Source organism: Myotis davidii, unplaced genomic scaffold (genome assembly GCF_000327345.1).
Source record: "Myotis davidii unplaced genomic scaffold, ASM32734v1 scaffold651, whole genome shotgun sequence".
In the NCBI taxonomy this organism is placed as follows: Eukaryota; Metazoa; Chordata; class Mammalia; order Chiroptera; family Vespertilionidae; genus Myotis; species Myotis davidii.
In genome coordinates, this window is record NW_006283994.1 from 585,209 (window position 1) to 593,976 (window position 8,768).

Sequence of the window (8,768 nt, forward strand, 5' to 3'; positions counted from 1 at the left end):
CCCGCGTCCAGGCACCAGGCAGCAGCCCCTGGGCAGGTCCTTCGCACCCGTCTCCCCAGAGCGCGCAGAGGCCGGTAACATCCTAGCAGCCCCGGGAGCGCGCTCGCTCGGCTCTCAGTGGAGACCAGACGAGGGGGGGTGTGGTCACCTGCTCCGAGGCCCCTGTGGCTCCCACTGCCCGGAAGACAGAGGTCTAACTCATCAGTACCCTGACCCGATGCCTAGAGCCCCGTCCCGGACCTGCTGGCTCCGTCCACTGAGCCGCCCAGCCTGCAAGCCCACTGTCTGCGCCTCTGAGCCTGTGCAGCCGCGTTCCCTCCCCTGGACTGGCCCTTCCCTCCCCACCGCCTCTTTAAACGGTTCCTGCACAGAGGTGTCTTCCTGACCCTTACACTGACCATCGTGGCTGCAGCAGGAGCAGGGGCGGGGGAGGCCACTCACCACAAACGTTGGTTGAACTCAGCGCCAGGCCCACGAGCTCACGTTCAAATTCAACTCCCTTCCCTCCGATTTGCATCCCACCTCCCACCTCCACGCTTATCCTCACGCTCTGGGTGAGGCAGCCTGGCCTCAGGAGGGGGCGGCCCTGCCCAGGCCCTGCCAGGGGAGCGGGAGCCACACCCACCTGTTGGCGCAGAGCGTGGCGGTCACGTCTGTCCCTGGCACAGCCTGTGTGTCTGCTTCATGTGGAACCTGGACAGCTGGGGGTGCTGAGTGTTTGGGGTTCCTCTCAAGGGCGTGCATCTTTGTGGCAAGTCAGTTCTAGGTCCTTGGCACATGCCAGGCAGGCCCAGTGGGGGGCGCTGGTGAGCAAGGCAGGGCACAGCCCCTCTGGCTTACAGTCCTCCCTCCCACCTGGGGGGTGGGGGGGCGGCGCTGGCAGCCTGCTCCCCGCCCAGCAGGGCTCCCCTCCATGGCAGCTCAGATCCATCCCCGCATCTGGCCGGCCTTGAGTGCACGCAGTGCCCGAAATATCGCCAGCACAGGCTGCCCAGGGGCGGCGGGGCGAGCCGGTGGGGCACGGGCGAGTTTGAGGGCAGTGAGTGACTGGATGACCTGTCACGGTGGGTCCATGACATCGGGCATTTGTCGCGCCCACACCCGGGGGACCCTGTTGTGAAGTGTGGGCTTCAGTCATAGGCACGCACTGTTGGTTCATCAGGGTAACAAATGCACCCGCTCACGCCAGGTGTGCGGGCGCCGTGGGCAGGAAGCAGCATCCAAGGAGCTCTCTGCTCTCTGCTGTCCACCTAAACAGCTCTGAACGCCCAAACCTACCCATTAAAAACCAAGCCTGTCACCAAGGCCTGCACAGCGCCCGGACCCCTCGCGGCTTTTTTGATGAATATTTCAGGTCTCCGTTTGCCCGGTGACAAACGGCTTGGATCTGAGATAAAGCTGCTCACTTTAAAGCGAGCCATCCAGCCCGGGCGGGGGACAGGGCGCCATCTCCCCGGGTCTGAGCGCTACCCCCGCCCCCCCACAGCCTCAGGACCTCACCTGGGACCCATCGAGGGGAGGGCCGGTCCTGCGTTCGCCGAGGCAGCTCCCACAAAGCCCTCATAGCTCTGTCCTTGGTCCCCCCCAGGCTGCGCTGTCCACCCCCCGGGCCAGCCCTGGGATTCAGGGGACCCACAGACCTCGGTGCTGAAGGGATTCATTCCTGAGTCCAACCCCCCAGTGAGCACAGGGGAAACTGAGGCCCTGGGCAGGGGGGCTGGCCCCGGCCTCCTGTGCGTGGGCTGTTCTCTGAGGATGTCCTGGCTCCTGTCCTGGACAATCTCAGGGTGTCCCGACATGCTGGGGACCTCACATGAGACGCTGGGGACCTCCCCTGGAGCGGGAGCTCCCTCGGGCTCCAGCTGGGGGCCCTGAGGCGTCACCCGAATGGAGGGGGGAGCGAGAGGCGCCAGAGGGACGCTCCGTGGCCTGCAGAGACAAGGCTTCCGCTGGGCTTGGGGAGGCAGGCCTGCTGTAGGGACAGGCCACCTTCTTCCACTGCCCTGGCACCTCGTTAGGGGCGAGTGGCCCCTCACATCCACATGCGGAGCCTAACCGCAGCTCCTCCGTGGGGCCATGCTTGGAGACGGGCCTTTAAGGAGGGGCGGAGACGTAGGGAGGTGGTTAGGGTGGCCCAGTCAGGCTGGGTCCTCATAAGAGGGGAGCTGTGGACAGGGACACAGAGGAGAGGCCACGGGAAGAGGCGGCGGAGGGAGCTCCGTCAGCCTCAAGCCGAGAAGGGAGGCCTCAGGAGAAACCAGCCCTCGATCTTCCAGGGTCAAACCAACCTTGACCGTGGGCTTGAAGCCCCAGAGCCTGAGAAAGTGAATCTGTTGTTCGAGCCCCGAGGCCCCAGCAGCAAAGACACACCTGTCCCAGGTGAGCCAGAGGTCAGGGCGGGAGGAACGGCTCAGAGGGGCGGGGCTGAGTCGTGAGTTCCCGATAATTTCCCTGGAAGCTCCCTGGGCCCCTCCCGAGCACACCACGCCGTCACCAGCGCCGTCCCTCTGTCCGGCGTCTTTCCTTGTCCACCTGGGAAGCTCTTGTCAACAGAGCACGGGAGGCGTGCCTCCTCCCTGGCGGCTTTGTCCGCTCTCACCTCTGAGCTTGTGCTCCCACGGCCACGCTCCCTCCTCCCGGTTCTCAGGAGATTCCCCCAGGAAGCCCTCCTTGCTGACGCACTCTCTAAAGCCAGTTCCCTCCTCCTCCATCGTGAGGTTGTGAGGGAGCTCACCTGGGCCGGGGTAGTGGCCGGGACCTCAGCTACTGCTCACTGCATTATAGTTATTACTAGAGGCCCGATGCATGAAATTAGTCCCTCAGCCCGGCCTGCACCCTCTCGCAATACGGGACCCCTCACTCCTAACCGCCTGCCTGCTCGCTCCTAACCGCTTGGCTCGCCGCTCCTTCGCACTGCTGCAGAGGCGGGAGAGGCTCCGCCACCTCTGCCATGGTCGTTCCGCCATAACAGTCGCTGGGCTGTTATTATATAGGTTGTTGTTATATGACTTAGTTAATATAATTAGATTCATATTCATAAACCTCATATTGAATGTTGATATGATTCTTGCCAGCCAGCTCTGGGAGTCCCCACACCTCCTCTATTTACCTTGGTCCTTCTTTGTCCCCTGCCTTCCCTCCCCTCACCCAGCCCAGCCTCCCGGTGGTGCCCCCGGGGGGACATGGGGTCCCTCTCAGACCCCAGCCTCGCAGGCCTGTCTGTCACCAAGAAGACTGACACAGCCGGTCCTGGCAGAGGACGGGGGCTCGACCCGGCTGCCGGCCTCGCTGCCCTAACCCGCGGGGTCTGCTGGCCCCCCGCCCGGTCCCAGCCCGGGAAGCAGATGGTCAGAAACTAATGAATCAGCCCGTCCCCGCCCGCGCCGGCTGCGGAGCGGCTTCGCCAGCAGCGAGCACAACAAATAAATCCCAAGCCTCCCAGCGCTGCTCTCCCTCCTGCTGTTTCCTCCTTCCTCCACCCTCGAGCTCGAGATCTCGGGATTCCACTTAACCATTGAGGCGCGGAGCCTGGCGCCGGCTGAAGGGTTGGCAGTGCTGAGCCGGAGGACGGAGGATGCCAGGAGCAGCCGGGGTTGGACACGGGCTACCCCCCACACGCCTCCAGCTGACGGCTGCTGACAGTGCCCAAGGGGCCAGGCTGGAGGCCAGCGTCTCCCCTTCCCTGTGAGGCCAGATTTCATAAGGAAGCAACGGTCCAAAGAAGTGGCCCAACGCGGGGAGAAGGTTCCGGAAGCTCGAGGCACACCTCTTGCCTTTCAGAAGGGCCCCAGAGCTGACCTTTGATACCGAAGCAGCGACTGTTTCTTTAGACGGTTCACGATCCTATAAAAACATATGTCCTGCCCCCATGGAAAGACCCGGAACCTTCTCCAGGAAAACGTAACGCCACGCGTTCCGGGCCCGTGCAGGGGGCCCCTGCGCCCGCCTCCCAGTCGGAGCCGGAGCAGGTAGGAAACCGGTTTGGACCGAAAGCCCTGGGCTCGTTCTCAGAACTGGCCCTGGAAGCTGTGTGGCATGGGGAACGTTGCTCAGCCTCTCTGCGTCTCACTTGCTCGGCCAATACCTCCGAGATGATGTGTCTGAAGTGCCTAGGAAACCCCCGGTTGGGAGCGATGACTGTTTAACAGCAGCTTCGCACCTGGGCTGCTGGCTGGGAAGGACACAATGATGATGGCATCACTGAGTGGCAGCCATGTGCCAGGGCCGCCGGGCCCCTCAGGTCCCTCCTGCCTCCTCCCGGGAGCCCCAGGCGCCCACCGCGAGCCCCTTCCCTGGGGGGAGGCTGGGCAGAGCCGGCCCCTCACCTCCTCAGGCCACTGCGGACCGGACCGACCACGGGAATAAGGGAAACCAAGCCCCTCCCATCTGCCCTCAGTGTCTCTGCAGACACACACACACACACACACACACACACACACACACATACACACACACACACAGGTCAGCCAGGAGAGCACCCAGCTGGTGGGCGCGGGCCGTGCAGGGCCTGGGGGTAGGGGCAGCCTGGACAGGAACCCCCAGACGGGCTGGGAACAAGTCTCCCACGTGGACAAGAAGCAGGAGACGCCTGGCGTGGACTTTAAAGGCTTTGGTATTTCCTGCGCAAAGGCTGCAGCTGGGGGGGCGGCCAGGCCGTAAATAGCAGACAAGCGGCGGGCAAAGTAGGTAATTGAGTCGGAAAGCCACCGTCAGCGGGGACAGGACGCCCAGGAGGCCTGGCTGGTTGGCCCTCCGGGGAGGGGTCACCGGTCCTGTGCCGTCTGGGGAAGAGGAGTAACCCCCGTGCCACACTCCTGAGGTGCCCGCAGCCCAGGGAACCCTTTGCAGCCCCTCTGCTGGGGCTGGAGGCTTCCTCGGGGGGGGAGCGTCCTGGGAGGGCACCGAGGGCAGGGACGGGCATGGCCATCACCCAGATGGGGGACACGGAGAGGGTGGGCTGGGTGCCCCAGCTCCCTCATACTGAGCGGGCGCAGCAGGAGCAAAGCGGGGGCGAGGGGAGGCGGGGGGGAGGGTAGAGGCAGGATGCTCTGGAGTTTGGGAAACTCTTGGGGCCTCGGGGGGCCTGCAGACCAGGGAGCGCCTGACCCACGGCCCCTGCAGTTAGGGTGTGGGCTGCACCTTGCCCACTCCGTGCCTCAGTTCCCCCATTCGTGAAATATGGAGCTCCCACAGGGACACCCCAAAATCTAAGTGCCTCAATCCCCAGGCCACTCGGTAGGAGGGAGCCAGACACATCCCCCACCCCACCCCCAGCGCGGAGTGGCCGGAGCCAGGGAATTCTCCCCACAAACTATTTCCTTCTTATTGGTAAGGAAAGTTGAGTGGGAATAAATTATTAACTGAGCGGAAACGGAGATTCTGCGGGAGGGGATGCTAATCTGAGATGCCCTGCCCGCTCTGTCTCCCCCTCTCCTCCCCACTTCCCCTTCCCTTCTCTCTCTCTCTCTCTCTCTCTCTCTCTCTCTCTCTCTCTCGATGTCAGTTTTGCTTCATGTCTAAGTGTGATTACTACTTGCCTCTAACTCCTTCTCCTGCCCAGCCCATGGGCTTGGGGCTTCTCTTCCGTTTGAGCAGAAGCCGACAGCCGCAAGGTCACCCTCCTCGCTCATGAATCAGCGGAAACTGACCCGCCCGCCGGGCATTTGGGGGGGCGGGCGTCTCTGGCGGTTTGGGATTCTGTTGCTCTTCGGAGCCCTGTCTTCCCAGCCCCATCACTCAGGCGGGAAGGGCCAGGCGTCTCCCCGGGACTCGTTCAACCCACGGGAGAGCCTCCAGCAGCCGCGCCGGCCCGGCCCACCCCAGACCCCACCCTGGCCCAGCCCCTGGGCATCTCCGGGGCAAAGGCCGGCTCAGACCCAGAGTCCCAGGTGGCCTCACCAGCCACCTGACCTGGCTGTTATGGAAGGAAATGACATCTCCACTCTGCTCCAGGCCTCCACATTGTAGGAGAGCACAGGGACCTTCTTCCAGAACCTTCTGTCTGAGACTGGACCCTAGGACAGCAGGAGCCACCGGGCCACCCCTGTCCTGCCCGCGCAGCTGTTCGCACCCAGTGGGTATAGAGCGAGGGCCTCGACTATGGGATCAGGGGGAGGGTTTGCTGAGTGCCCGCTCAGCGCCCTCCGAGCTCGCCCCACTGAGTCCCACTGCTCTGCTGGCCCCGAGAGGGTGGGTGCCTGCCTGGCACCACCAGGGGGGACTGCACAGTGACTCGGGGGAGCTGGGGGCAGCCCCAACTCTGGCTTCCCCAACAGCCAGCCAGCAAGCCTTTCCAAGCTTCGACCTTGTGGGGAGGGAGAGGGCAGAGCTGTCCAGGGGAGGGCCGGCTGGCGAGCAAGGTTGGGGGCAAAGGCGCGATGCCAACACTGCCTGCCCTGGCTCCTCCCCTGCAGCCGAGCAGCGGAGGGGCGGCTGGGGTCCTGCCAGGGCTCTAGTCTAGAGAGAGAAGTCACTCTCTCCAGAAACCTACGTTTATTCTTAAAAAAGGAAGAAGAAAAGGGATGCATTCTGTTTTGCCCTGGGCGTATGTGGACTCTTCCCACAGCCAGGCTTCTAGGAATGGTTGGGTGGGAAATTCATTCCTGGCTGGTCCCTGCGCCCCTCTCCCCCCGGGGGCTCCACACCCCAGCCCCTCCCCTGGTACCACCTCACGTCACTAACCAGATGCGTGGCATCTGCCTCAGAGAAGGGATGAGTCCCCCCGCCCCCCAACTCATCACAAAAATCAGGCCAAACCGAACTGCTCCCTCCTCCGAAAGTTTGGTAACAGAGTCTGGTCCACCCTCCGCGCATTTTCTTTGCTAAGCTCCCTTCTTTTAGGCGCTGGCCTGTTCTCTCTGGGTGAGCTGTAAACCTTTCTAACTGATTAGAAACAGCTCAACGCATCCATTTAATACATAGTTTTAAAAATAAATAAAAGTAGCCCGGCGGGCGTGCCTCAGTGGTTGTGCGTCGACCTATGAACCAGGAGGTCAGGGTTCGATTCCCGGTCACGGCACAGGCCCCGGGCTCTGGCTGGAGCACTCAGGGCGGCTGCCTGTCCCCAGGCCCCTGGGCCTGTGCAGACAACCCCCCCGCCCCAGCAGAACAATGGGGTCTCCTGGGTCCCGAAGGAGGCCCAGGACTGACACCCCTGGAAGGGGAGGATCCAAGAGGGAGCGAGGCCGAAGCTTGACTCCCTTTGCCTCTGTCCACCCCTGCCCGCCCCCGCCAGGCACACCTCAGTGACCCGGCGCTTGGACCCGCATGGGCGCGCTGACCATTCTGCTGGGACCACCAGAGAAGCCATTCATGCTGGGCCTGCGAATGGCAGGAATGACGAACCTGGAGGGGAACTGGCGGGATGTTCCGGAGGGCTCCCTGGGGGAGGTGACTCTCAGCAGGCAAGCTCAGGAGGCCAGGAGGGCAGGAGTGGACAGGTGGAGAGGACTGGCCACGCTGTGAGGAGGGTTCCCTACGTCAAGGAACCACACAAAGGGCCAGACCAGACCCACAATAAGCTACAGGGAGAGGGTCAGGGCACAGGAGACCAGGCCTGGGGCACAGGGAGAGGCCCGGGGCAGCACAGACTTGACCTTTAGCCGCTGCAGGAAGGCCCGGCCCTGGGCCAGCCAGCCTCCTTCCAGGAAGAGGTTAGGAACCTGGGGACAAAGGGAGCCCCACGGCCCCCAGGAGCCAGCGTGAGGATGGGGTGCCTCAGCTCAGACGGAAGGGAGGGTTCGGAGCGCAAACCCTCCCCTCTGGTCTTCGGATTTAAGAGCAACAACATGCTCCAGGGGCTGGGAGGGACCGGTGCTGCCCAGGAGGACTGCACGCGGCTCTCAGGCCTGGCTGCCGGGACCGGGAGCTTAATAAATGCCGAAGCCCAGCCCACCCGGACCATGCAGCGGCCTTGGGGGCTCCGCTGTGCAGCCCACTGAGCACCCCTCCCGTGGGATGGGCCGGCCAAGCCCAGACCTGCCCAGCCCAGCCCCGCCTCCTCCCACCCGGGAGTCCCCGCTGCCTTCTGGGGTTGGGGCCTTCAAGGGTCCCGAAAGGAGACAGCCACACAATCAACCCCCTTTCCCACTAAGGAGATACCCCTTACAGAGTTCTCATGGGAGACGTACCTGGGGGCGCCCGGGCCCACCACTCGTACCCCAGGGACAGGCCCGGTCCTGAGCATCGAGCTGACCACGGCTCCCTGGGGACTCCAGGTGCAGCAGGGTCCTCCGCCTCGAGGACCTGCGATGGAGCAGTTCTCCATCTTGGCTGGCACCTGCCCCGCAGCCCGTCCTACCCCTCCTGGTTCGACCTATGAACCAGGAGGTCAGGGTTCGATTCCCGGTCACGGCACAGGCCCGGGTGTGGCTAGATCCCCAGTGTGGGGCTTGCAGGAGGCGGCCGGTCAATGATTGTCTCTCATCATTGATGCTTCTGTCTCTCTCTCCCTCTCCCTTCCTCTCTGAAATCAATGGAAATATATTGTTTTTTTAAAAAAGTAATAAGGAGAGAGGGAACAACGAGGAGCGAAGGCAGGAGGAGCGAAAGAAAGGGAGAAACTGGGGCGGGGCGGGGGCAGGGCGCAGAGGGGGGGGAAGCTGGTCCAAGTGCATTATTGATTCAGGGCCGAGAAACTGCTTAGCGAGGGAAAGGCGGCCTGCTCTTTAAAAGCCTGTGCGAAGCGTCCGCGAGGCCAGGCAGCTTCCCAAGGAGGCCTGCTCTGCTGACATAAATATTTTATCAGGGAGGAAAGACGCCGCTCGCTC

The 8,768-nt window shown here is 63.2% G+C and overlaps 1 protein-coding gene across 1 annotated transcript in view; it reads right to left on the reverse strand.

Annotated features, from left to right (window-relative positions):
• NTNG2 (netrin G2) overlaps positions 1–8,768 on the reverse strand; it is a 45,992-nt gene that overhangs the window by 18,181 nt on the left and 19,043 nt on the right. The gene's annotated exons all lie outside the window — the stretch shown is intronic.